The sequence below is a fragment of the Crinia signifera genome, chromosome 1, assembly GCF_055691185.1.
Source record: "Crinia signifera chromosome 1, ASM5569118v1, whole genome shotgun sequence".
Lineage (NCBI taxonomy): Eukaryota > Metazoa > Chordata > Amphibia > Anura > Myobatrachidae > Crinia > Crinia signifera.
Window position 1 is genome coordinate 9,621,518 of NC_139217.1, and position 25,902 is coordinate 9,647,419.

A 25,902-nucleotide genomic window follows, 5' to 3' on the forward strand; every position below is an offset into this window, starting at 1 on the left:
GTACTGTACTGTACGTGTAGGTCCACCCTGTAACATACAGTAGTACTCTACCTGTACTGTTGTGCAGTAATTCAGGCTGAAAAAAAGAAGTTACTGTAGTCCATCAAGTTCAACCAACTGAACTTTACGGGACGGTATCTACAGTAACTTGTAACTCATTAGTTACAAGTTACTGTAGATACTGTCCACTACAGTTCAGTTGGTTGACTTAAGTAAAACATACAGTACAGTATCTACAGTACTGTATGGTCCAGTACAGTACATTACTGTACTGAATATTTACAGTATTTTGTCTTTTTCTTTTAGTTGCGCCAGCTGAAAGCTGCCCCACCACCCAGGAGCAGCAGCAGAGCAGCGACAGCTCAGATAGTGGTAATCATTGTTATTGTTACGCTCACTATTTTCCTACAGTATACAGTAATACTGTATTACTGTTACTGTATTACATTATTTGCTTATTTGACACTACTTGATACTGTCTCTTTTACACACAGGACGCCTGGTCATTGACACAGAGGAAGAGGAAGCGGAGGAGTGGGAGACGCCGGGAACCAGCGCGGATGGTAAGTATTGTACTGTAGAACACCAGTGTTCCCGCCATGTGTGCTGAATAATATCATACTGTACTTGTGGGCCCGACATGTGTACTGCGTAACACCTGTGGGACCACCATGTGAACCCTATAACACTTGTGGGACCCACATGTGTGCCATGCGGTATAACACCTGGTGTACCTTATACCATTTACTGTATGGTACAGTATCTTTACTGTATTTTGTCTTTTTTTTCTGTTGCAGTGTCTGAAACTGTCCCCACCGCCCTGGACGCCCGGGTGGGGCCGCAGCAGCAGCAGCCGGGAACCAGCGCGGATTGTAAGTATTGGACTGTATAACATCAGGGCTCCCGCCACGTGTTCCGGAAAGTACTGTACTGTACGTGTAGGTCCACCCTGTAACATACAGTAGTACTCTACCTGTACTGTTGTGCAGTAATTCAGGCTGAAAAAAAAGAAGTTACTGTAGTCCATCAAGTTCAACCAACTGAACTGTACGGGACGGTATCTACAGTAACTTGTAACTCATTAGTTACAAGTTACTGTAGATATTGTCCACTACAGTTCAGTTGGTTGACTTAAGTAAAACATACAGTACAGTATCTACAGTACTGTATGGTCCAGTACAGTACATTACTGTACTGAATGTTTACTGTATTTTGTCTTTTTTTCTGTTGCAGTGTCTGAAACTGTCCCCACCGCCCTGGACGCCCGGGAGGGGCCGCCGCAGCAGCAGCAGCAGCAGACGGGAACCAGCGCGGATTGTAAGTATTGGACTGTATAACATCAGGGCTCCCGCCACGTGTTCCGGAAAGTACTGTACTGTACGTGTAGGTCCACCCTGTAACATACAGTAGTACTCTACAGTAATTCAGTACAGAATTTCTATTCCTCCAGCCTCAGTACAGTAGATGGCCGTGTGTCCCAAGTACTGTATACAGTTGGCATGTTAGTGAACAAAGGCCTGTTACAGTATTTGTACCGTATAACAACTGGGGTCCAACCATTTACTCTACTGTATGTTTATTTAGTCTTTTTATTTACAGTTACAACATCCCAAAGCGTCCCCACCACCCATATGACCCTCCGCCCCCGACGCCGCAGAAGCAGTGCACCCTCTCCCTCCGGCCCATCAACAGCTGGTAAGTACTATACTGTACATTACTCCTGATTTCATCTGGGACAGACGGCAGGGGTGATACTGTACATAGACAACGGGGACACTGACAGGAAACAGGTGCCAAACAGTCTGTATGACCTAACCTCTCCTGCCAGCGCAGCGACCGTGACACATCCAGAAGCCGCGGCCAGAATACATTTACTGTAGGTGACCAGAATTGTGTTGCAATTGTCACGGTTACACTACTGAATACTGTATGTGTTCTGGATACTGTACAGTACAGTATGTTTCAAACTAACCTCTTTTTCTGTTCTTTTCCGCAGTTCCACCCACCCAGACGACCCTCCGCCACCGCCGCCGCAGGACCACTGAGCCATCCCCCTCCAGGCCATTGGCAGCTGGTAAGTACTGTACAGTACTCTGATTTCATCTGGGACAGAGACAGCAGGGGTGATGCACAGACAATGGGGGCACTGACAGGAAACTACTGTACATGGTTTATACTATCCATACGACTTCCGCTCTCCTCCCAGCACGACGGCCGTGACACATCCAGATGCTAAGGCCAGAATAGATTTTGTTTACCATAATTGTGGTGCAACTGTCATTTACTGTACAGTACTGATAACGCAGATATTTATCTGATAAGATTAGATATGATTGATAACCCAAAGTTGTATTTATTTACCTTATTACCTTTAAATATAACGGCAACGCTGAAATGATTGCACACCCACACAACCTTGTTATAAAATGTATGACAATGCTTTATTTAAAGAATAGCTTCATTACAGGTATTTGCAAATGCAGACTAACACAAGAAACATAAAACTGACTAGCTAATACTTAAACAGTAATTCTAAATCAAATCAAAATGGACACCTTTCAAGGACAGTGATCAGCCATGATTAAACCTCCTTCATAATTACCTCCAGCCCCCCGTGCTTGCTGGTTCTTCCTCAACTGCCTTCCCCCTCCTTCTATAACTCTGATATTTAAGCCTTAATCACATTAATTAATTAATTACTCATAAGCATTGAGTCTTATTGGAAAGCTCTGCTTTCAATCATGATGTCATAATTAACCCAACACCCAACTTCAGTGGCCTTGTGGGTCTACGCATGTGTGGCCTTGTTCCCATATTATTCAGTTTGTGGAGACTACTGTACAGTAGCTTTCTGTCCTTGCTACATTATACTGTCAACATCACATTCTTACTGTAAGCTTCTAAAACCAAAAACAATTCTCTATAACAAATCACTTTTATAGCACTGTTCTGAATGATCAGCCATTTTATAATGTTATTATGCAAGTCATGGTTCAACAAAATGGCTGCAGTTTCTGACATACTGTATTATAACTGTTTAGCGCAAAGGGAAGGCCTCATACGCAGTGAATAGTACAGTACATTGTGCAACAAGCTAAAGTCATCTGCAGCAATAATAGCAGCAGTCAGGAAAACAGAATATAATAAAAGCATAGATTTATTGATTCGTTGATTTTCTGTATTATCAGTACACATTACTGAACATGTGTCCTGAATACTGTACAGTACAATACAGTACTTTAACCTACATTTTTTTCCTTTGCTTTTTTCACAGGTAACCTTGACCGTGAAAGGCTGCGTGCCCTGTGGCCCATATTTCACCATATGGTGCATATGGTGTGCAGAGCTGTGTGGGACAGCCAAACTCCCCCAGAGGACCCATTGTCTAGAGGTAAATCATACTGCACTGTTTCTCTTCACCATGCTGGAAAGGGATATACAGTACTGTACAGTAGGAGTCATTATTTCAAATGACTTAAAGGCAGGAAAGCAATAGTACAGTAGCAAAGCAATGATGAAGGCTAGTCAGATGCTTAGTTGCATAGGGAGAGGAATCAGTAGCCGAAAAAAGAAGAGGGAACAGAGAAGGGAAAGGGGGTACATGATAGAAATCTTTAAATATACTGTATCAAGGGTTTGAACATACTGTAGTAAGTAGGGAAATTTTCTTCACACGAAAAGAAGTTATACTGTAGAACATGAGGACATGCACTGAAACTGGAGGGAGGTACTGTAGGTACTGTACAGGTAAGGGGGGTTACTCCGTGTTGAGTTAGTGCATGCTCGCACAACCTATTAATTTGATTATTCCCTGATTTAAACAGGTTAGGTAGACCCCAGATTTTAATCAAGTACAGGGGTGCTGTTCCCTACAGCATTAGGTACATGTTTCAAGGCAGGAGAAGGAAAAGGCTGTCTGGGGGAACGCACTGAAAAAATGTTTATTAAAATGTAACTTTTATTAATTTTATTTTTAATATTCCCTATCTTACAATATCGAGGGGTAAGATAGGGAATATTCAAAATAAAATTAATAAAATGTACTGTACAGGTCAAATGTTAGAAAGAATTACTTCACAGAAAGGGTAGTGGATAAGTGGAATAGCCTCCCATCAGAGGTGGTAGAGGCCAAGGGGGGTATTCAATGTTAGGGGCACGGCTGTCGAGCTAGCGCGACAGCCGTGCCCCTGTCCCGTTCTCGGTGAGCTCGCCTGGAGCTCGGCAGTCGGGATTCAATGTCCCGGCCGCCGAGCGTCGAGAAGGGGGCGTGGCCGCGAGTTGCGGCCGGGAAGTGACAAGCTGCAGCCGGCAGCTCGTCACTTCCCGGCTGTTCTCGGCAGAACGAGCCCGACAGCTAGAGATGTCGGGCTTGTTCTGGCAGGAAACCCTGTTCAATGCTGTCGGGGAAGACAGCATTGAATAGGGCCCGTCGAGCATCTCCCCCACGGGAGATGCTCAACGGAGATTGAATATCCCCCTAAGACGGTAGAACATTTTAAACATGCTTGGGATAGGCTTATGAATATCCTTACAAAGAAATAAGGATTAAAAAGGGTTAAGATGACCTGAAGGATAAATAAGGGCCAGACTAGATGGGGCAAATGGTTCTTACAGTATCTGCCGTCAAATTCTACTACAGTACAGTACAGTATATGTTTCTACAGTTACTGTATTTATCTTAAAGTAGGGTTTTAGTTACTGTATCGTAATACTGTACTACAGTATCCCTTTTTTCCCCCCACAGAAAACCTCAGGAGGACCTTATTGAACATTGAAATGGTTCTCCACCAATTGGTGGACCAATTATTTATTGGCGCCTTCCGCCAGCTTTAGTTTTTTTTTTTTTTTTTTTAATAAAGTTACAAACGTTCAATACTGTAGTTTTGGCTCTTTCTTTATTAACGGAAGATGATTTGGGATACAATCAGTGGGGAAAGGGAAACGAGGTACTGTACTGTAGAGTAACGAACAATACAAAAGATACTGTAAAGATACTGTACAAACAAACACGAACAACATCAATTTTTTAATTATAATTTTTTTATTTTTTAAGGGGGGGACAGGGTGGTCAATTACAGTACACTTTTATTGACAGCAAGCAGAGGGATGACAAGAGATACAGTCGAATCAGTGGGGAAGAGGTAACAAGATGCAGTACAGCACAGAGGAAAAAAACAATGCTAACATCACACACTCCTTTTTTTTTTTCTTTTTATTAATTTTTTTTATTTTTGCTTTTTGTATACAGTATATATATTTTTTTTATATTTGTTTGGGGTGGGTGTGTAGGAACAGCATCACACACACATGGTAAACAGACCAGTGAAGAGAAATACTGTACTGTAGGTGGGGTGAGGTGTGTGGGGGTGTGTGGGGGGGTTGTATTTTTTTATCCTTTTTTTGTGGGGGTACAGTAGTTTGTAACACTGACACACACAGAGGACAGATCGGTGAAGGAAAATAGCAGATGTTGGATGCACGGCGCCAAAATGGACTCAGCTGCAACTGGAAAGAAACACTTTTATTGACAGCACATGGTATACTAGGGATACAGTACAGTCGAATCAGTGGGGGAAGAGGTAACAAGATGCAGTACAGCACAGAGGAAAAAAACAATGCTAACATCACACACTCCTTTTTTTTTTTCTTTTTATTAATTTTTTTTATTTTTGCTTTTTGTATACAGTATATATATATTTTTTATATTTGTTTGGGGTGGGTGTGTAGGAACAGCATCACACACACATGGTAAACAGACCAGTGAAGAGAAATACTGTACTGTAGGGTGGGGTGAGGTGTGTGGGGGTGTGTGGGGGGGTTGTATTTTTTTATCCTTTTTTTGTGGGGGTACAGTAGTTTGTAACACTGACACACACAGAGGACAGATCGGTGAAGGAAAATAGCAGATGTTGGATGCACGGCGCCAAAATGGACTCAGCTGCAACTGGAAAGAAACACTTTTATTGACAGCACATGGTATACTAGGGATACAGTACAGTCGAATCAGTGGGGGAAGAGGTAACAAGATGCAGTACAGCACAGAGGAAAAAAACAATGCTAACATCACACACTCCTTTTTTTTTTTCTTTTTATTAATTTTTTTTATTTTTGCTTTTTGTATACAGTATATATATTTTTTTTATATTTGTTTGGGGTGGGTGTGTAGGAACAGCATCACACACACATGGTAAACAGACCAGTGAAGAGAAATACTGTACTGTAGGGTGGGGTGAGGTGTGTGGGGGGGTTGTATTTTTTTATCCTTTTTTTGTGGGGGTACAGTAGTTTGTAACACTGACACACACAGAGGACAGATCGGTGAAGGAAAATAGCAGATGTTGGATGCACGGCGCCAAAATGGACTCAGCTGCAACTGGAAAGAAACACTTTTATTGACAGCACATGGTATACTAGGGATACAGTACAGTCGAATCAGTGGGGGAAGAGGTAACAAGATGCAGTACAGCACAGAGGAAAAAAACAATGCTAACATCACACACTCCTTTTTTTTTCTTTTTATTATTTTTTTTTCTTTTTGCTTTTTGTATTTTTTTAATATTATTTTTGATTTTTTATGTTTTTATTTTTATTATGTTTTGTTTTACTGTACAGTACAGTAGGTTTATTTTTGCAGGGGGTTAGGAACAGTGACACACACACGGAAAATAGATGGGTAAAAGGAAATACTGTACCGTATGGTGTGGTTGAAGTTCATCACCAAGTTGTGTACAAGAGAGGACAAACTCTGGGCAATGGTGTTACTGTAGGCAATGGTGGTAAAGGTGGTAAATGATTGAGACGGACCCACGGTGTTAACCTCTTCATCCGTAGTAGTCCATTGATTGTATTGACTATCTTGGTTTTATGGTGCTCCTGAAGTACAATCTTTTTGCCACATCTTGTAATGATGTCTTTGGTCAAATTACTTGGCAGTGCAAATTTCCCAGCCTTGCCATAGTAGTTGACACGATTTGCCCATGTCAAATAGACTTCAAATGGCACATGCTCTTGGAAAAGAAATTGTGCATATCTGTTGAGTTTTTGATCTGCTTTTCCATAAAGCACGTTCTCAGTTTCTGCCGTGATGTCAGTAAGGGGAATATCGGGCAGAAGAGGACCATGAATTTCCCTGGGTTTCAACACTGCAGGGGTGCTGCACTGAATGGGTTGTCGAGGAAGCTGCAAAGTTACTTCATCAAAGTTCACCACTGGATGTGCTGGTGAAGACAGTTGTTCATGTGTGTTGAAGTCCATTCTGCTGTCCACTTCACCGGGTGCATCCACTTCACCGGGTGCATCCACCTCGCCGCCAGCATCCACTTCGCAGAGTGCATCCAGTTCGCCGAATGCATCCACTTCGCCTGGTCCATCCAATTCACAGAGTTCGCCGAGTGCATCCAGTTCGCCAAATGCATCCACTTCACCCGATCCTTCCAATTCGCAGAGTGCACCCGATCCTTCCAATTCGCAGATTGCACCCAGTCTGCCAGGTCCATCCTCAATGTGACATACAGGCACATCTACTCCATGCGTTTGTGGTGTGTGTTTCTTCATTGCGTTGCCGATGGCGTCCTTCACCGCTTCGATGAGGGCGTCCTTCACTGATTCGATGAGGGCATCCTGCATTGATCCGATGGTGTCCTTCAAGGCATTTTTCAGCACAGCATTTTCTATCTCCAGCCGATGTACCTTCGCTTGAAGGTCCTGTGCTCCATGGTCATCTTGCAGGTTGTCCGTCATCTTCCCCAATTCTTTTGCTCCAGAAAGATTGGCAAAATCAAGCTTTCTTCTTGGTGAAGAATGTATTTGCTGACCTGGGTTTGAAACAAAATTTAAAACCAAACAATCTTCATTTACATTATTACCCACTGTCTGTAACAGGGTTTCAGCCATGCTGAGCACTGGCACATGTTCAGGCACTTCAGTCTCCTTCTGGGATGGGCCAGCTTCATTACCCACCGCCTGTACCAGGGTTTGATCCATGCTGAGCACTGGTACATATCCAGCCACTTGAGTCTCCTTCTGGGATGGGCCAGCTTCATTATCTGCAATAAATAACTGCACATTGTTAACTTGATTCAAAACACCACCAAAGAGTTGCAAACAACCATTCTTGGCCTTGGCATTTTTCCTTGGCTTCACAGGTACATTCTCTTTTTGGGCATTCTTCTTTGTCTTTTTGGGTGGATGTTGCGGAGCCATTGCAGCCAAAGACAATTGTCTTTTGGTGGGACGTGCACTGCGTTTTCCATAGAAGGTTCCACTTGGTACGCTCATTGTTGTTTGTCTACAAAAAAATATAATAAAACATTAAATTGTGTACAGTAAACAGGAAAGCATGTTAAGCACAATACTGTACATTATGGTTAAAATACAATAACATCTAATCATGTTCACAACAGTTTAAACTTTTATGTCCAACGTCTAGTCAGGCTGAACAGCCAGAGCACTACAGTACCAAAGTCAGCCATTTTAAAATCATGTGTATCACTGCAATAAAAAATGCTACAGTATGTTAAACAGTTTCAAAAAATTATTTACAATGGTTCAACCACAGTGTTTGACTCCACCCCAACCCAAAATAATAAATAAGCTTCTAGTGCGTCTCATTTGCAAGTGACTCTCCTTTCCTTTGCAAATGAGTCTCCTTTGTAAGTGAGTCACATTCGCAAGTGAGTCTCATTTGCAGGTAAATTCATTTGCAGATGAGTCTCATTTGCAAGTGTCTTTCAGACTCGTGGGAAAGCAGACTCCTGGGCGTCCCAGGAAAGCCACCTGGCTACGGTACTGGCTGGGCTTGCGTCCTATTTGCTATTGCGACCGAAGCGCCGGGAGAAGGGAGCGTGCTGCAATGGGTCCGTGCTTTACGTACATGGCACGCTCGATACCGCTCGAGCGAGTTTCACTCGGGAGCTTAGGAAATGGCGCCAAAAGCCGTGCAGACACGTGGCCAGGCCACGGAGGGATTCACGGAGTTACAGCTAACTGGCTACGGTACTGGCTGGGCTTGCGTCCTATTTGCTATTGCGACCGAAGCGCCGGGAGAAGGGAGCGTGCTGCAATGGGTCCGTGCTTTACGTACATGGCACGCTCGATACCGCTCGAGCGAGTTTCACTCGGGAGCTTAGGAAATGGCGCCAAAAGCCGTGCAGACACGTGGCCAGGCCACGGAGGGAATCACGGAGTTATAGCTAACTGGCTACGGTACTGGCTGGGCTTGCGCCGGGAGAAGGGAGCGTGCTGCAATGGGTCCGTGCTTTACGTACATGGCACGCTGGATACCGCTCGAGCGAGTTTCACTCGGGAGCTTAGGAAATGGCGCCAAAAGCCGTGCAGACACGTGGCCAGGCCACGGAGGGAATCACGGAGTTATAGCTAACTGGCTACGGTACTGGCTGGGCTTGCGTCCTATTTGCTATTGCGACCGAAGCGCCGGGAGAAGGGAGCGTGCTGCAATGGGTCCGTGCTTTACGTACATGGCACGCTCGATACCGCTCGAGCGAGTTTCACTCGGGAGCTTAGGAAATGGCGCCAAAAGCCGTGCAGACACGTGGCCAGGCCACGGAGGGATTCACGGAGTTACAGCTAACTGGCTACGGTACTGGCTGGGCTTGCGTCCCATTTGCTATTGCGACCGAAGCGCCGGGAGAAGGGAGCGTGCTTTACGGACTAACTAAGGCAAAGCTTTTATCTGGCTACGAGCGTCTCAGTATGCTACAGTAATACAGGGCAAAGTTACGCTATTTTAATATAGAAATCATTAAAGAGATAGAAAAAGATTTACCGTTCAGGTACTTTTGCAACAAGCAGTTGAAATGAGCTGGATTCCGTGAGGCCAGCAACGATTTCAAATGCAGGAATTCAAGCAGAAGTACAGAAACAGTAGCACGAAACTTCAGCGAGTTGTGAGAGGAGCCGGACAGCAAGTCTGCAAACAAAGAAACAGGTTTGCCGACTGGTAGCTGGCGTCCCTGTGAGCGCTCTTTTTATCTGATTCAAACAAAGGAAATTTTTTCCGCCAAAAGCAGATCCTGTGATTGGATTATGGAAATGTTACCGCCCACAACATATCCGCAGAGGCCAATCCCAGGATCTGCTTTGGGCGGCAAAAACTTCCTTTGTTTGAATCAGATAAAAAGGGAGTCTCACCAGCATATCTGGTTCCTTCGTAGCAGGCTTCCGAACTGCTCACTAGACTTGCTTTCCAGACTGTCTCCACTTAGAAAATCTCACTGCAACTGTTCACGTACCAAAGAATACTGCACTTGAAATCGTTGCTGGCCTCACGGAATCCAGCTCATTTCAACTGCTTGTTGCAAAAGTACCTGAACGGTAAATCTTTTTCTATCTCTTTAATGATTTCTATATTAAAATAGCGTAACTTTGCCCTGTATTACTGTAGCATACTGAGACGCTCGTAGCCAGATAAAAGCTTTGCCTTAGTTAGTCCGTAAAGCACGCTCCCTTCTCCCGGCGCTTCGGTCGCAATAGCAAATAGGACGCAAGCCCAGCCAGTACCGTAGCCAGTTAGCTGTAACTCCGTGATTCCCTCCGTGGCCTGGCCACGTGTCTGCACGGCTTTTGGCGCCATTTCGTAAGCTCCCGAGTGAAACTCGCTCGAGCGGTATCCAGCGTGCCATGTACGTAAAGCACGGACCCCTTGCAGCACGCTCCCTTCTCCCGGCGCTTCGGTCGCAATAGCAAATAGGACGCAAGCCCAGCCAGTACCGTAGCCAGTTAGCTGTAACTCCGTGATTCCCTCCGTGGCCTGGCCACGTGTCTGCACGGCTTTTGGCGCCATTTCGTAAGCTCCCGAGTGAAACTCGCTCGAGCGGTATCCAGCGTGCCATGTACGTAAAGCACGGACCCCTTGCAGCACGCTCCCTTCTCCCGGCGCTTCGGTCGCAATAGCAAATAGAACGCAAGCCCAGCCAGTACCGTAGCCAGTTAGCTGTAACTCCGTGATTCCCTCCGTGGCCTGGCCACGTGTCTGCACGGCTTTTGGCGCCATTTCGTAAGCTCCCGAGTGAAACTCGCTCGAGCGGTATCCAGCGTGCCATGTACGTAAAGCACGGACCCATTGCAGCACGCTCCCTTCTCCCGGCGCTTCGGTCGCAATAGCAAATAGGACGCAAGCCCAGCCAGTACCGTAGCCAGTTAGCTGTAACTCCGTGATTCCCTCCGTGGCCTGGCCACGTGTCTGCACGGCTTTTGGCGCCATTTCGTAAGCTCCCGAGTGAAACTCGCTCGAGCGGTATCCAGCGTGCCATGTACGTAAAGCACGGACCCATTGCAGCACGCTCCCTTCTCCCGGCGCTTCGGTCGCAATAGCAAATAGGACGCAAGCCCAGCCAGTACCGTAGCCAGTTAGCTGTAACTCCGTGATTCCCTCCGTGGCCTGGCCACGTGTCTGCACGGCTTTTGGCGCCATTTCGTAAGCTCCCGAGTGAAACTCGCTCGAGCGGTATCCAGCGTGCCATGTACGTAAAGCACGGACCCATTGCAGCACGCTCCCTTCTCCCGGCGCTTCGGTCGCAATAGCAAATAGGACGCAAGCCCAGCCAGTACCGTAGCCAGTTAGCTGTAACTCCGTGATTCCCTCCGTGGCCTGGCCACGTGTCTGCACGGCTTTTGGCGCCATTTCGTAAGCTCCCGAGTGAAACTCGCTCGAGCGGTATCCAGCGTGCCATGTACGTAAAGCACGGACCCATTGCAGCACGCTCCCTTCTCCCGGCGCTTCGGTCGCAATAGCAAATAGGACGCAAGCCCAGCCAGTACCGTAGCCAGGTAGCTTTCCTGGGACGCCCAGGAGTCTGCTTTCCCACGAGTCTGAAAGGCACTTGCAAATGAGACTCATCTGCAAATGAATTTACCTGCAAATGAGACTCACTTGCGAATGTGACTCACTCACAAAGGAGACTCATTTGCAAAGGAAGGGAGAGTCACATGCAAATGAGACGCACTAGAAGCTTATTTATTATTTTGGGTTGGGGTGGAGTCAAACACTGTGGTTGAACCATTGTAAATAATTTTTTATTTTTTGAAACTGTTTAGCATTGCATTTTTTATTACATTGATATTACAAATGACAAATAAAGATTACATTTTTAATAAAATTAAAAGTAGTAAATGTTTTGTTAAAACAAAGTCCATGTCTTCTAAAGCAGTATTTAAAAATGTATTTTCTTTACACAGGACCGTGTACAGTACAGTTATACAACATGCCGGTTAAAATCAACGAGGCGATGAGCAAACAAATTGCAACCATGAAAAAAAACAAGAAAAGTACCAAAGAGATCCAAGCTTGGCTGAAGGAAAGTGGGATTGTAGTCACTTTAGAAACAGTGCGCTATCATGCTTTCGAGAGAACAACAACCAGAAAGAAAATATTTGCTCCAAAGTGCTCATGGTAAGATCACTACTGTACAGTACAGTAAATAAAAGTATTGTTTGTTAAACTGGCAAAAAGTACTGTACTGTCTTGACTATAAACAACGGTACTGTAGTATTAACCTTTGTTGTAATAATACTGTATAGTGAAAACCATAAAACATTACTTTTCAGTCATTGAATTGTTCATTAATTCTTATTTATGCACTGTAGGAGAGCTGAAAAAATTGTGGAGCAATTAACTAGTGCCAATGATGAAATGACTGCTCGACAAATCAAAAACATATTCAAATCAGAGTATGACTTTGACATTTCACTCGGCAGCATTCGAAAAATGCGTCGGAATATGGGATGGAGCTATAGACCTTCAAGGTAAGACTACTGTATACAGTATAAAGCAATAATGCAATAATGCGCACCTTTTCACATTTAATACCTGTACTTTACAAATTACAGTACGACTGTATAATGATGTGCAGTATACAGTATTTAATTAGATTTTTGTGCTGTTGGCAGGATAACTCCCATGATTAGAGATGTTAACAAAGAGAAGAGAGTGGAACAGGCACGTCGTTGGATTGAGAGCGGTGAAACATTTCCGGATGTCATTTTCACTGATGAATCCTCAGTAGCACTCGAGAGGTTCTCACGAATGTCATTCCGTAAGAAGGGCCATATCTCATTTAAGCCACGTCCAAAGCATCCATTGAAGATCCACGTATGGGGAGCCATATCACGATTAGGAGCTGGTCCCATGTTAGTGTTCGAAGGTACAGTACTACTGTCTATTTGATGCTCTGCCTGTGCTTGTAAGAATTACTGTACACTACAATAATTAAAATTGAATAAGGTGATTATTAATAAACAATACTGTTTGTTGTTATGTCTCTAGGGATCATGGATAAACAATTCTTTCAAGAAAATATAGTAGAGCGATGTATGGTGCCATTCGTGCAAAAATATTACCCATTGCATCACAGACTATTCCAGGATAATGATCCCAAACACTCTGCCTCTGCGAAATTCATGGTTGAGAAAGGCATCAATTGGGAACGCACTCCACCAGAGTGAGTATTGCATTCTAAAGTATTTTGTGTTTTAAAAGTTTTTTCTTTTCTATAAGAAACATTATTGAAATACTTTACCATACTGTTTACTTTAGATCCCCGGACATGAATCCAATTGAATTGGTATGGGCTCAACTGAAGAAGTACATCAGGAACACTGCGAAGCCAACAACAAAACAGCAGCTGATAGATGGGATCCGTAAATTTTGGCAAGAAGTGCTGACACCGGACAACTGTAATAATTACATAAATCATCTGTATAAAGTTTTGCCTGTTGTCGTTGAAAGAAATGGCCAAGCCAGTGGTATGTAGTGCTGTACGCAGGTTGTTAAGAAGACAGTTAATTGGAATGTACACTGTACAGGTACAGTATATGCATTTATAAAACGGACTACTGTATCTTATATCATCCGCTGTGAATAAAAGTGTTTCTTTCTAGAGGTAAAAAAATATAAAAAATACAATAACTTTGATTCTGTGTGATGTAACCAGTCTGTTTTCTGTGTGTCTTGCTGAACCCCCCACCCCAAACAAATATTAAAAATAAAAAAAATGTTGTGTGTGTGATTTTACCTTGTTTTATTATTCTGTACTGTACCTTGCTACCTTTCCCCACTGATTGTACTGTATGTCATATCATCCATCTGCTGTCAATAAAAGTGTTTTTTAAATTGAAAAAAGTATAAAAAAATAAAAAAATGTTGATTCTGTGCGATGTAACCAGTCTGTTTTCTGTGTGTGTCTCATTGAACCCCTACCCCAAACAAATATTAAAATAAAAAAATAAAAAAAAATGTTGTGTGTGTGATTTTACCTTTTTTATTATTCTGTACTGTACCTTGCTACCTTTCCCCACTGATTGTACTGTATGTCATATCATCCATCTGCTGTCAATAAAAGTGTTTTTTAAATTGAAAAAAGTATAAAAAAAATTCAAAAATGTTGATTCTGTGCGATGTAACCAGTCTGTTTTCTGTGTGTGTCTCATTGAACCCCTACCCCAAACAAATATTAAAATAAAAAAAATTAAAAAAAAGTTGTGTGTGTGATTTTACCTTTTTTATTATTCTGTACTGTACCTTACTACCTTTTCCCCACTGATTGTACTGTATGTCATATAATCCATCTGCCGTCAATAAAAGTGTTTATTTGCAGTAGCATACAGTACTGTAAGTTACTGTACAGTATTGTCCCACGCTGGAAAAATGACAATGATACATTGGAGTAACCATAAAATATTTATAAAGTAAGAAATAATAATAATAATAACATTAAATTAAACGCAACAAAAAATTAAAAAGCACATCAATAATGTGGTGCATCAGCACCCGCAGCATTTCCAGTGCCCTCAGCCGCTGAGCCCTTTGTTGGTGTTCTGTGGGGGGGGGAAGTAAAATATTATTGTTACTTTAAGTACAGTACAACACAAATACAGTTATTGTTATTATTGAACAGTGTAGTAGTGATAATACAGTACTGTATGTTGATGGCGGTGTTAGGGTTGCCACCTAATCCGCTAGGGTTGCCACCTCATCCCTTTAAAACTGGAGACATATTAATGTGGCTGATTACAAAAATACAGTTGGAATGAAGTTTGATGGCTGTTAAAAAAAAAAACATTTGAAATTGAGTCTTGAAGTGAGCCAGCCACAGAACCTCTGTAATTAATATGTCTCCAGTTTTAAAGGGATGAGGTGGCAAACCTAGGGGGTGCACACAGGCGATTTACAGTAGTCCTGAGGTGCAAAAGCAATTCAAACAGTTGAATCACTGACATTACTGTACCTCTATCATTTGGCCCGGTGCCCGGGCCAGGCCCCTGGGAGCCGGTATCTGTCCTGCCCTGTTGAGAGCGCCGGTGGGGGTTGCCCAGCCACTGTTCGGGCCTTGGGCCCCCATGGACAATTGGCACTGTAGTGGGAGAAAAAATGAGCATTAGAATACAGTACTGTGCAGTATACAAATTTTCGCAACTGACAGTACCAAGGGAAATACAGTAAAGTGAGAGAGCTACTGTATGGAGAGATACAGTACTGTACAGTAGTTATAGAGAGATACCGTACTGTGAAGTACTGTAGTGTGAGAAAGATACTGTACAGTAGATTGAGAGAGCAACGTCTACACTACAGTCCATTTACTGATTGCACAAGATTAGTTCCCCCTACCATTAGAGGTGGTGGAAATCAGTTCCACCCCGTTCCCCCTCACTTTAACCCTTGGTTACAATACAGTACAGCCAGTGCTATTTTTCAGCAGAAACTGAGGCCCTTATTCTACAGCAGTTCACTCTTTTGGACAAAATCCTTCTTACAGTAGATGGACAAAACCATGTGCACTGCAGGGGCGCAGATTTGAAATGTGCAGAGAGAATTAGATTTGGGTGAGTCATTTTGTTTCTGTGCAGGGTAAATACTGGCTGCTTTATTTTTACAATGCAATACAGTACAGTACAGTACAGTACATCTAACTTTGAAGTAAAACCCCACCTAAATCTACAGTAATTCTCTCTGGCCATGTTACAGTACATCTGCCCCACCTGCAGTGCACATGGTTTTGTCCATCTACAGTAAGAAGGATAATTCTTACCGCTTTCATCCTCCTCCTCCTCTTCCTCCAGCTCCATCGCATAGTCATCCACCACAATGATGGCTGAGTGGAGAATAAAAGATTAAAAACATTATTTGCCTACTACTGTACAACTCCATAGAAGAAGGCCCTAATGCTGCCACAGCCACAGCCAGACAAGGTGTACTGGCCACCCCCCCACCATACACCCAATAACAACCGGACTGCACTGTACTGTAGTTTAACCCATTGTTTGTGCAGTAGCAGAGATCCTGTGAGATGTCTCACTTCTGTCGTAATAGTTGGCAATACCATTGCACAGTACCCCCTGCATTGTACAGTGTTATTTACTGTATGCAAGATCGTGTACTGTATTGTTTTATTAAATACTGTAAACCTTGCTTAGCAATGTACACCGCATTGTTGATCGCTATTCACACACAACCCCAATTGTTCATAGTGTACAGTATGTACTGTACCACTGTACTTACTGAATTGCGCTGCCTCCTCCTCCTCCTGCTCCTCCCCCTCTTCCTCCTCCACCACCTCATCTCTCTGGGTGGAGGTGTGCCTTATTGATGCTGCAAATGTAAAAAAAAAAAACAAAAAAAAAAAACACTGTCAACATACTGTACAGTAATTTTCCTACTACTGTACAACTCCGTAGAAGAAGGCCCTAATGCTGTAGATTGAAATGCCTGCACACCATCTCCAAGCGGGCACCAGCCACCTACTGTACAACCAGCCAAGGCCCAAATGCTGCGTGACACCCACCGCAGAGCCCCCCAAAGTGAATGCCTAAACCAAATGGCATCGTCAGGTCCTCTAGAACCACCTGCACTTCCACCCTCTTCAGCAACCAACCCCCACCTCCGCATCCCACAAAGCACCCCCCTCCACCGGACAGAGGCATCTGGCTGCCCTTAGCAGAGTACTGTACTGTAGGTCCAGACTAGCGAGAAGCCACAGCCAGACAAGGTGTACTGGCCACCCCCCCCACCATACACCCAATAACTACCGGACTGCACTGTACTGTAGTTTAACCCATTGTTTGTGCAGTAGCAGAGATCCTGTGAGATGTCTCACTTCTGTCGTAATAGTTGGCAATACCATTGCACAGTACCCCCTGCATTGTACAGTGTTATTTACTGTATGCAAGATCGTGTACTGTATTGTTTTATTAAATACTGTAAACCTTGCTTAGCAATGTACACCGCATTGTTGATCGCTATTCACACACAACCCCAATTGTTCATAGTGTACAGTATGTACTGTACCACTGTACTTACTGAATTGCGCCGCCTCCTCCTCCTCCTGCTCCTCCCCCTCTTCCTTCTCCACCACCTCATCTCCCTGGGTGGAGGTGTGCCTTATTGATGCTGCAAATGTAAAAAAAAAAAAAAAAAAAAAAAACACTGTCAACATACTGTACAGTAATTTTCCTACTACTGTACAACTCCGTAGAAGAAGGCCCTAATGCTGTAGATTGAAATGCCTGCACACCATCTCCAAGCGGGCACCAGCCACCTACTGTACAACCAGCCAAGGCCCAAATGCTGCGTGACACCCACCGCAGAGCCCCCCAAAGTGAATGCCTAAACCAAATGGCATCGTCAGGTCCTCTAGAACCACCTGCACTTCCACCCTCTTCAGCAACCAACCCCCACCTCCGCATCCCACAAAGCACCCCCCTCCACCGGACAGAGGCATCTGGCTGCCCTTAGCAGAGTACTGTACTGTAGGTCCAGACTAGCGAGAAGCCACAGCCAGACAAGGTGTACTGGCCACCCCCCCACCATACACCCAATAACTACCGGACTGCACTGTACTGTAGTTTAACCCATTGTTTGTGCAGTAGCAGAGATCCTGTGAGATGTCTCAATTCTGTCGTAATAGTTGGCAATACCATTGCACAGTACCCCCTGCATTGTACAGTGTTATTTACTGTATGCAAGATTGTGTACTGTATTGTTTTATTAAATACTGTAAACCTTGCTTAGCAATGTACACCGCATTGTTGATCGCTATTCACACACAACCCCAATTGTTCATAGTGTACAGTATGTACTGTACCACTGTACTTACTGAATTGCGCCGCCTCCTCCTCCTCCTGCTCCTCCCCCTCTTCCTCCTCCACCACCTCATCTCCCTGGGTGGAGGTGTGCCTTATTGATGCTGCAAATGTAAAAAAAAAAACAAAAAAAAAAACACTGTCAACATACTGTACAGTAATTTTCCTACTACTGTACAACTCCGTAGAAGAAGGCCCTAATGCTGTAGATTGAAATGCCTGCACACCATCTCCAAGCGGGCACCAGCCACCTACTGTACAACCAGCCAAGGCCCAAATGCTGCGTGACACCCACCGCAGAGCCCCCCAAAGTGAATGCCTAAACCAAATGGCATCGTCAGGTCCTCTAGAACCACCTGCACTTCCACCCTCTTCAGCAACCAACCCCCACCTCCGCATCCCACAAAGCACCCCCCTCCACCGGACAGAGGCATCTGGCTGCCCTTAGCAGAGTACTGTACTGTAGGTCCAGACTAGCGAGAAGCCACAGCCAGACAAGGTGTACTGGCCACCCCCCCACCATACACCCAATAACTACCGGACTGCACTGTACTGTAGTTTAACCCATTGTTTGTGCAGTAGCAGAGATCCTGTGAGATGTCTCACTTCTGTCGTAATAGTTGGCAATACCATTGCACAGTACCCCCTGCATTGTACAGTGTTATTTACTGTATGCAAGATTGTGTACTGTATTGTTTTATTAAATACTGTAAACCTTGCTTAGCAATGTACACCGCATTGTTGATCGCTATTCACACACAACCCCAATTGTTCATAGTGTACAGTATGTACTGTACCACTGTACTTACTGAATTGCGCCGCCTCCTCCTCCTCCTGCTCCTCCCCCTCTTCCTCCTCCACCACCTCATCTCCCTGGGTGGAGGTGTGCCTTATTGATGCTGCAAATGTAAAAAAAAAAACAAAACAAAAAACACTGTCAACATACTGTACAGTAATTTTCCTACTACTGTACAACTCCGTAGAAGAAGGCCCTAATGCTGTAGATTGAAATGCCTGCACACCATCTCCAAGCGGGCACCAGCCACCTACTGTACAACCAGCCAAGGCCCAAATGCTGCGTGACACCCACCGCAGAGCCCCCCAAAGTGAATGCCTAAACCAAATGGCATCGTCAGGTCCTCTAGAACCACCTGCACTTCCACCCTCTTCAGCAACCAACCCCCACCTCCGCATCCCACAAAGCACCCCCCTCCACCGGACAGAGGCATCTGGCTGCCCTTAGCAGAGTACTGTACTGTAGGTCCAGACTAGCGAGAAGCCACAGCCAGACAAGGTGTACTGGCCACCCCCCCACCATACACCCAATAACTACCGGACTGCACTGTACTGTAGTTTAACCCATTGTTTGTGCAGTAGCAGAGATCCTGTGAGATGTCTCACTTCTGTCGTAATAGTTGGCAATACCATTGCACAGTACCCCCTGCATTGTACAGTGTTATTTACTGTATGCAAGATTGTGTACTGTATTGTTTTATTAAATACTGTAAACCTTGCTTAGCAATGTACACCGCATTGTTGATCGCTATTCACACACAACCCCAATTGTTCATAGTGTACAGTATGTACTGTACCACTGTACTTACTGAATTGCGCCGCCTCCTCCTCCTCCTGCTCCTCCCCCTCTTCCTCCTCCACCACCTCATCTCCCTGGGTGGAGGTGTGCCTTATTGATGCTGCAAATGTAAAAAAAAAAACAAACAAAAAAACACTGTCAACATACTGTACAGTAATTTTCCTACTACTGTACAACTCCGTAGAAGAAGGCCCTAATGCTGTAGATTGAAATGCCTGCACACCATCTCCAAGCGGGCACCAGCCACCTACTGTACAACCAGCCAAGGCCCAAATGCTGCGTGACACCCACCGCAGAACCCCCCAAAGTGAATGCCTAAACCAAATGGCATCGTCAGGTCCTCTAGAACCACCTGCACTTCCACCCTCTTCAGCAACCAACCCCCACCTCCGCATCCCACAAAGCACCCCCCTCCACCGGACAGAGGCATCTGGCTGCCCTTAGCAGAGTACTGTACTGTAGGTCCAGACTAGCGAGAAGCCACAGCCAGACAAGGTGTACTGGCCACCCCCCCACCATACACCCAATAACTACCGGACTGCACTGTACTGTAGTTTAACCCATTGTTTGTGCAGTAGCAGAGATCCTGTGAGATGTCTCACTTCTGTCGTAATAGTTGGCAATACCATTGCACAGTACCCCCTGCATTGTACAGTGTTATTTACTGTATGCAAGATTGTGTACTGTATTGTTTTATTAAATACTGTAAACCTTGCTTAGCAATGTACACCGCATTGTTGATCGCTATTCACACACAACCCCAATTGTTCATAGTGTACAGTATGTACTGTACCACTGTACTTACTGAATTGCGCCGCCTCCTCCTCCTCCTGCTCCTCCCCCTCTTCCTCCTCCACCACCTCATCTCCCTGGGTGGAGGTGTGCCTTATTGATGCTGCAAATGTAAAAAAAAAAACAAAAAAAAAAACACTGTCAACATACTGTACAGTAATTTTCCTACTACTGTACAACTCCGTAGAAGAAGGCCCTAATGCTGTAGATTGAAATGCCTGCACACCATCTCCAAGCGGGCACCAGCCACCTACTGTACAACCAGCCAAGGCCCAAATGCTGCGTGACACCCACCGCAGAGCCCCCCAAAGTGAATGCCTAAACCAAATGGCATCGTCAGGTCCTCTAGAACCACCTGCACTTCCACCCTCTTCAGCAACCAACCCCCACCTCCGCATCCCACAAAGCACCCCCCTCCACCGGACAGAGGCATCTGGCTGCCCTTAGCAGAGTACTGTACTGTAGGTCCAGACTAGCGAGAAGCCACAGCCAGACAAGGTGTACTGGCCACCCCCCCACCATACACCCAATAACTACCGGACTGCACTGTACTGTAGTTTAACCCATTGTTTGTGCAGTAGCAGAGATCCTGTGAGATGTCTCACTTCTGTCGTAATAGTTGGCAATACCATTGCACAGTACCCCCTGCATTGTACAGTGTTATTTACTGTATGCAAGATTGTGTACTGTATTGTTTTATTAAATACTGTAAACCTTGCTTAGCAATGTACACCGCATTGTTGATCGCTATTCACACACAACCCCAATTGTTCATAGTGTACAGTATGTACTGTACCACTGTACTTACTGAATTGCGCCGCCTCCTCCTCCTCCTGCTCCTCCCCCTCTTCCTCCTCCACCACCTCATCTCCCTCCTCCTCCATCACCACCACCTCTTCTCCCTGGGTGGGGGTGTGGCTTACCGATGCTACAAATGCAAAAAATAACTGTAAACATACTGTACAGTAAATGAAATGGTTGGACCCCTGGTGTTATACTGTAAAGTACTTACCAGTTGAGCTGGTGCCCGGCTGCTCCTCATCATCCTCCTCCTCTGCCTCTGTGGTAAGGGGGGGGCAGCGCCGCTCCTCCCTCCGACGTCGGCGTGACAGGTCTATATAAAAACCATTGTGACAAATATTGTAACGCCAGGTACAGTATTATTGCAGTACTGTATACAGTACGATACACATGGAGGGCCACACTGGTATTATGTGGGACCCCAAATACTGTATTATTATACAGTAGGATACACATGGTGGAACAACACTTGTATTACAGTATGGGGGACCCCAAATGCTGTATTATTATAGGATCCACATGGAGGGCCACACCGGTATTATGCGGCACCCCAAGTACTGTATAATTATAGGATACACATGGTGGGCCCCACCGGTATTACATACCTCCCAACATGACCCATGCCAGGAGGGACAAAATGCTCTGCTTCTGGACTTTCCTGTTAATGTACAGTACAGTATGATTGCCAATCACCAGTTTTTGAACAGGTTAACTAATAAGAAAGGTGTTTCTCCACAGGTGATGGTAATCCTAAATTAAGAGGAAAGTCCAGAAGCAGAGCGTTGTGTCCCTGCTGGTGAGGGTCATGTTGGGAGGTATGGGGGACACCAAGTACTGTATTTTTATATACTGTAGTACTGTACAGTAGGATACACATGGCGGGCACCCAGGTACTGTACACTGTGTACAGTAAACTTTGAGTGAACACAGGAATTAAAGGGTACACTTGGCGTTACTACTGTATACACTTGTACTGCAGTCACCACTTTATTAAAACTTTATTCTGGTACACTGTACAGTATCCTCACATTACTGTACTTACAGCGTCTGATGGCCTGAAGTCTGTCAGGATCTCTCCTGACCAGGTCGCTCCACCGGCGCTCTAGGGAGCGGACAGACCGCTCACGGCCAGTGTCTGCAAGAATTGCCCTACGGGCATTTTTATACGCCCGCACCTTCTCCCTGTTGCTGGAGAGAGTGAGGTCTCTACAGCGCACCAGGTGCCTAAGCTCCCGGGTGCTGTATGGCTCCTCTCTGCTGCGCTGCGCCATTGTACAGCATACAGTGCAGTAGGCTAAAAATGGCGGAGCGGGCGTCCTAGTAACACACGCTGTGTGCGACACATGACATTCATCATGCGTCCCAAAACTTTATTTTGTTCTTGTGTAGTTTCACGGCGCCATCATGGCGCCGTGCTACTTCCGGGTTGGGTGCGCTCGCCAAACTACTGTATCTTAAATAAAGTAACTTACTGTAACTCCATGCCAATGTGGATAGTTCATACCCCCACTGTCCACGTTGGCATGGAGTTGATTTAAGATACTGTGGCATGGCCAGCATAGCATCCGCAGCCCAGTGGCGAAACCCGCGTCCCAGCAGCGTCTGAGACGAACCAGCGTCTGAGACGGCCCGCCCCTTTGCGGATTATTGCTGCAGGAGATGGTGTAGTGTAATGTCCTGGAATGTATTTCAGGTCGGTTCAACCCCCCTCCGCCCCTGGGGGGAGGGGGGGGATGGGAGGAGGCGGTTGACCTCAGCTGCATACAGTATACTGTAGTACACATTACTCCGTGGAAGAGACAGTAGTGCAATGGTACTGTACTGTAGCCAAATCAAGTCCTCTTACTCTACAGTACCAACACTTCATGAACACCTAAAGTAGCTGGGGCACAGGTGTACTCGTTACTGACTGACACATTATAAATGATCCACAGGTGGAGCTAATTACCTCACTTACAGTATGATTCTGTGAGGACACCTGTAAAACATTAACTGTTTTATTTGTCTAGTTTTGTTAAAACTGTTACATTTCATGGTTTGGCTTTAAGAAATATCACTCTACAAAATATTCGAATAAAAAAAAAAAAAAAATTGACACCGTGATCGAACACGGGTCTCCTGCATGAAGACGGGCGCAGCTACCCACTACACTACGCAACACATTGATGTCTTTGGTCGGTAGAGTGCTGATATAATAATCTGTGGGGCCTGTTGCCCAGTGGCGAAACCCGAGCCCCAGCAGCGTCTGAGACGGCCCGCCCTTGACAGACTAGCGTCTGAGACGGCCCGCCCCTTCGTGGATTACCGCTGCAGGAGATGGTGTAGTGTAATGTCCTGGAATGTATTTCAGGTCAATTCAACCCCCTCCTCCCCTGGGGGGAGGGGGGGGAGGGGAGGAGGCGGTTGACCTCAGCTGCATACAGTATACTGTAGTACACATTACTCCGTGGAAGAGACAATAGTGCAATGGTACTGTAGCCAAATCAAGTCCTCTTACTCTACAGTACCAACACTTTATGAACACCTAAAGTAGCTGTGGCACAGGTGTACTCGTTACTGACTGACACATTATAAATGATCCACAGGTGGAGCTAATTACCTCACTTACAGTATGATTCTGTGAGGACACCTGTAAAACATTAACTGTTTTATTTGTCTAGTTTTGTTAAAACTGTTACATTTCATGGTTTGGCTTTAAGAAATATCACTCTACAAAATATTCGAATAAAAAAAAAAAAAAAAATTGACACCGTGATCGAACACGGGTCTCTTGCATGAAGACGGGCGCAGCTACCCACTACACTACGCAACACATTGATGTCTTTTGTCGGTAGAGTGCTGATATAATAATCTGTGGGGCCTGCTGCCCTGTGGCGAAACCCGAGCCCCAGCAGCGTCTGAGACGGCCGAGCCCCAGCAGCGTCTGAGACGGCCGAGCCCCAGCAGCGTCTGAGACGGCCGAGCCCCAGCAGCGTCTGAGACGGCCCGCCCCTTCGTGGATTACCGCTGCAGGAGATGGTGTAGTGCATGGGTCTTCAACCTGTGGCCCTCCAGATGTTGTGAAACTACATGTTCCAACATGCATTGCCACATTTTTTCCTATAAGAGCATGCCAAAACTGTCAGGGCATGCTGGGACATGTAGTTGCACAACATCTGGAGGGCCACAGGTTGAAGACCTGTGGTGTAGTGTAATGTCCTGGAATGTACAGTATTTCAGGTCAATTCAACCCCCTCCTCCCCTGGGGGGAGGGGGGGGAGGGGAGGAGGCGGTTGACCTCAGCTGCATACAGCGAAACCCATTGGCGAAACCCGAGTCCCTACAGCGTCTGAGACGGTCCTTTAAAGAATTAGCGCTGTAGTGTGCTGTACTGTATTTAAGGTCAAGTCAACCCCCTCCTCCCCTGGAAAGGGAGGAGGCGATTGACATACACATTATGCACAGTACCAACAGTTCAAAATATTCAGCATCGGCTACGTGAACGTGAAGGTAAATGCATGTACAGTATACTGTAGGATCATGACACTACAGTACACGGCCCTTTTGCGCGCTTCGATGTTCACGAGCGACTCATTTGCACGAGCGTCTCATTTCCTATGAGCAGCTCATCACGCACGAGCGTCTCATACTGTAAGCGCGCTCCGTACGGCGAATGGCGGGTTTCCATTGGCACATTGCAGTATAGCACTCCGACTCTAGCTTGATGGAGCATTAGCCACCCAGTGGTGGCGGATTGTATTGCATGGCGTGAACCCACGCCCCTTGGCGCACGCCGGCGCAAGAAGAATTTCGGAGCGCCAGAACCTCCGCCATGGCGGCCTGGCGGCAAGGATGGGACCTGCCCTATCTGTATATTGAAAACAATCAGACCAATACCAAAACCTTCAGAAAGCCAACTGATTCTAATGGATACATCGAAACAACCAGCCAACATCATAAAAATTGGTTGAACGGTATTCCATTCGGACAATTCACTAGAATTAAAAGGAATTGTTCTGATATGTTGGTCTGTGAACAACAAATTAACAAAGTAAAAGAAAGATTGGAGGTAAAAGGCTACTCCACAGAAGTTCTCACAAAAGCTAAAAAAAGAATTGAAGTCATTGATAGAAATGATCTATTAACTGTAAAAGAACCCAAGAATGAGACAAATAGTAAATACCAGTGGCCATTTATATCACAATATAATAATATTCATTTTAAAATTGAAAATATTTTCAATAAAACTGGCACTTTATTAAACAGGATCCCATCTTGGGACATTTAATCCCCTCTAAGCCGGTATTTATTTAAGGCCCAGTCGTTGAAAAACCATCGGGTGAAAAGTACCATCGATAACACCACGCGACAGAGTATCCGTACAAAAGGATTCCATCGATGTGGCGACTGCCTTATGTGTAAATCTGTAAAAAATCCTCACCGCAAGATATCTGAATTCAAAGTTAAAGATAAAAAATACCTGATAAATGAATTCATAACATGTCATTCCAAGAATGTTATATATTTATTAGAATGCTCTTGCAATTTATTTTATGTTGGTAAGACCAGTCGCCATTTAAAAGTGCGTTTAGCTGAACACATATATAATATCAGAAAGGGTTTGGCTACGCACAATCTTTCTA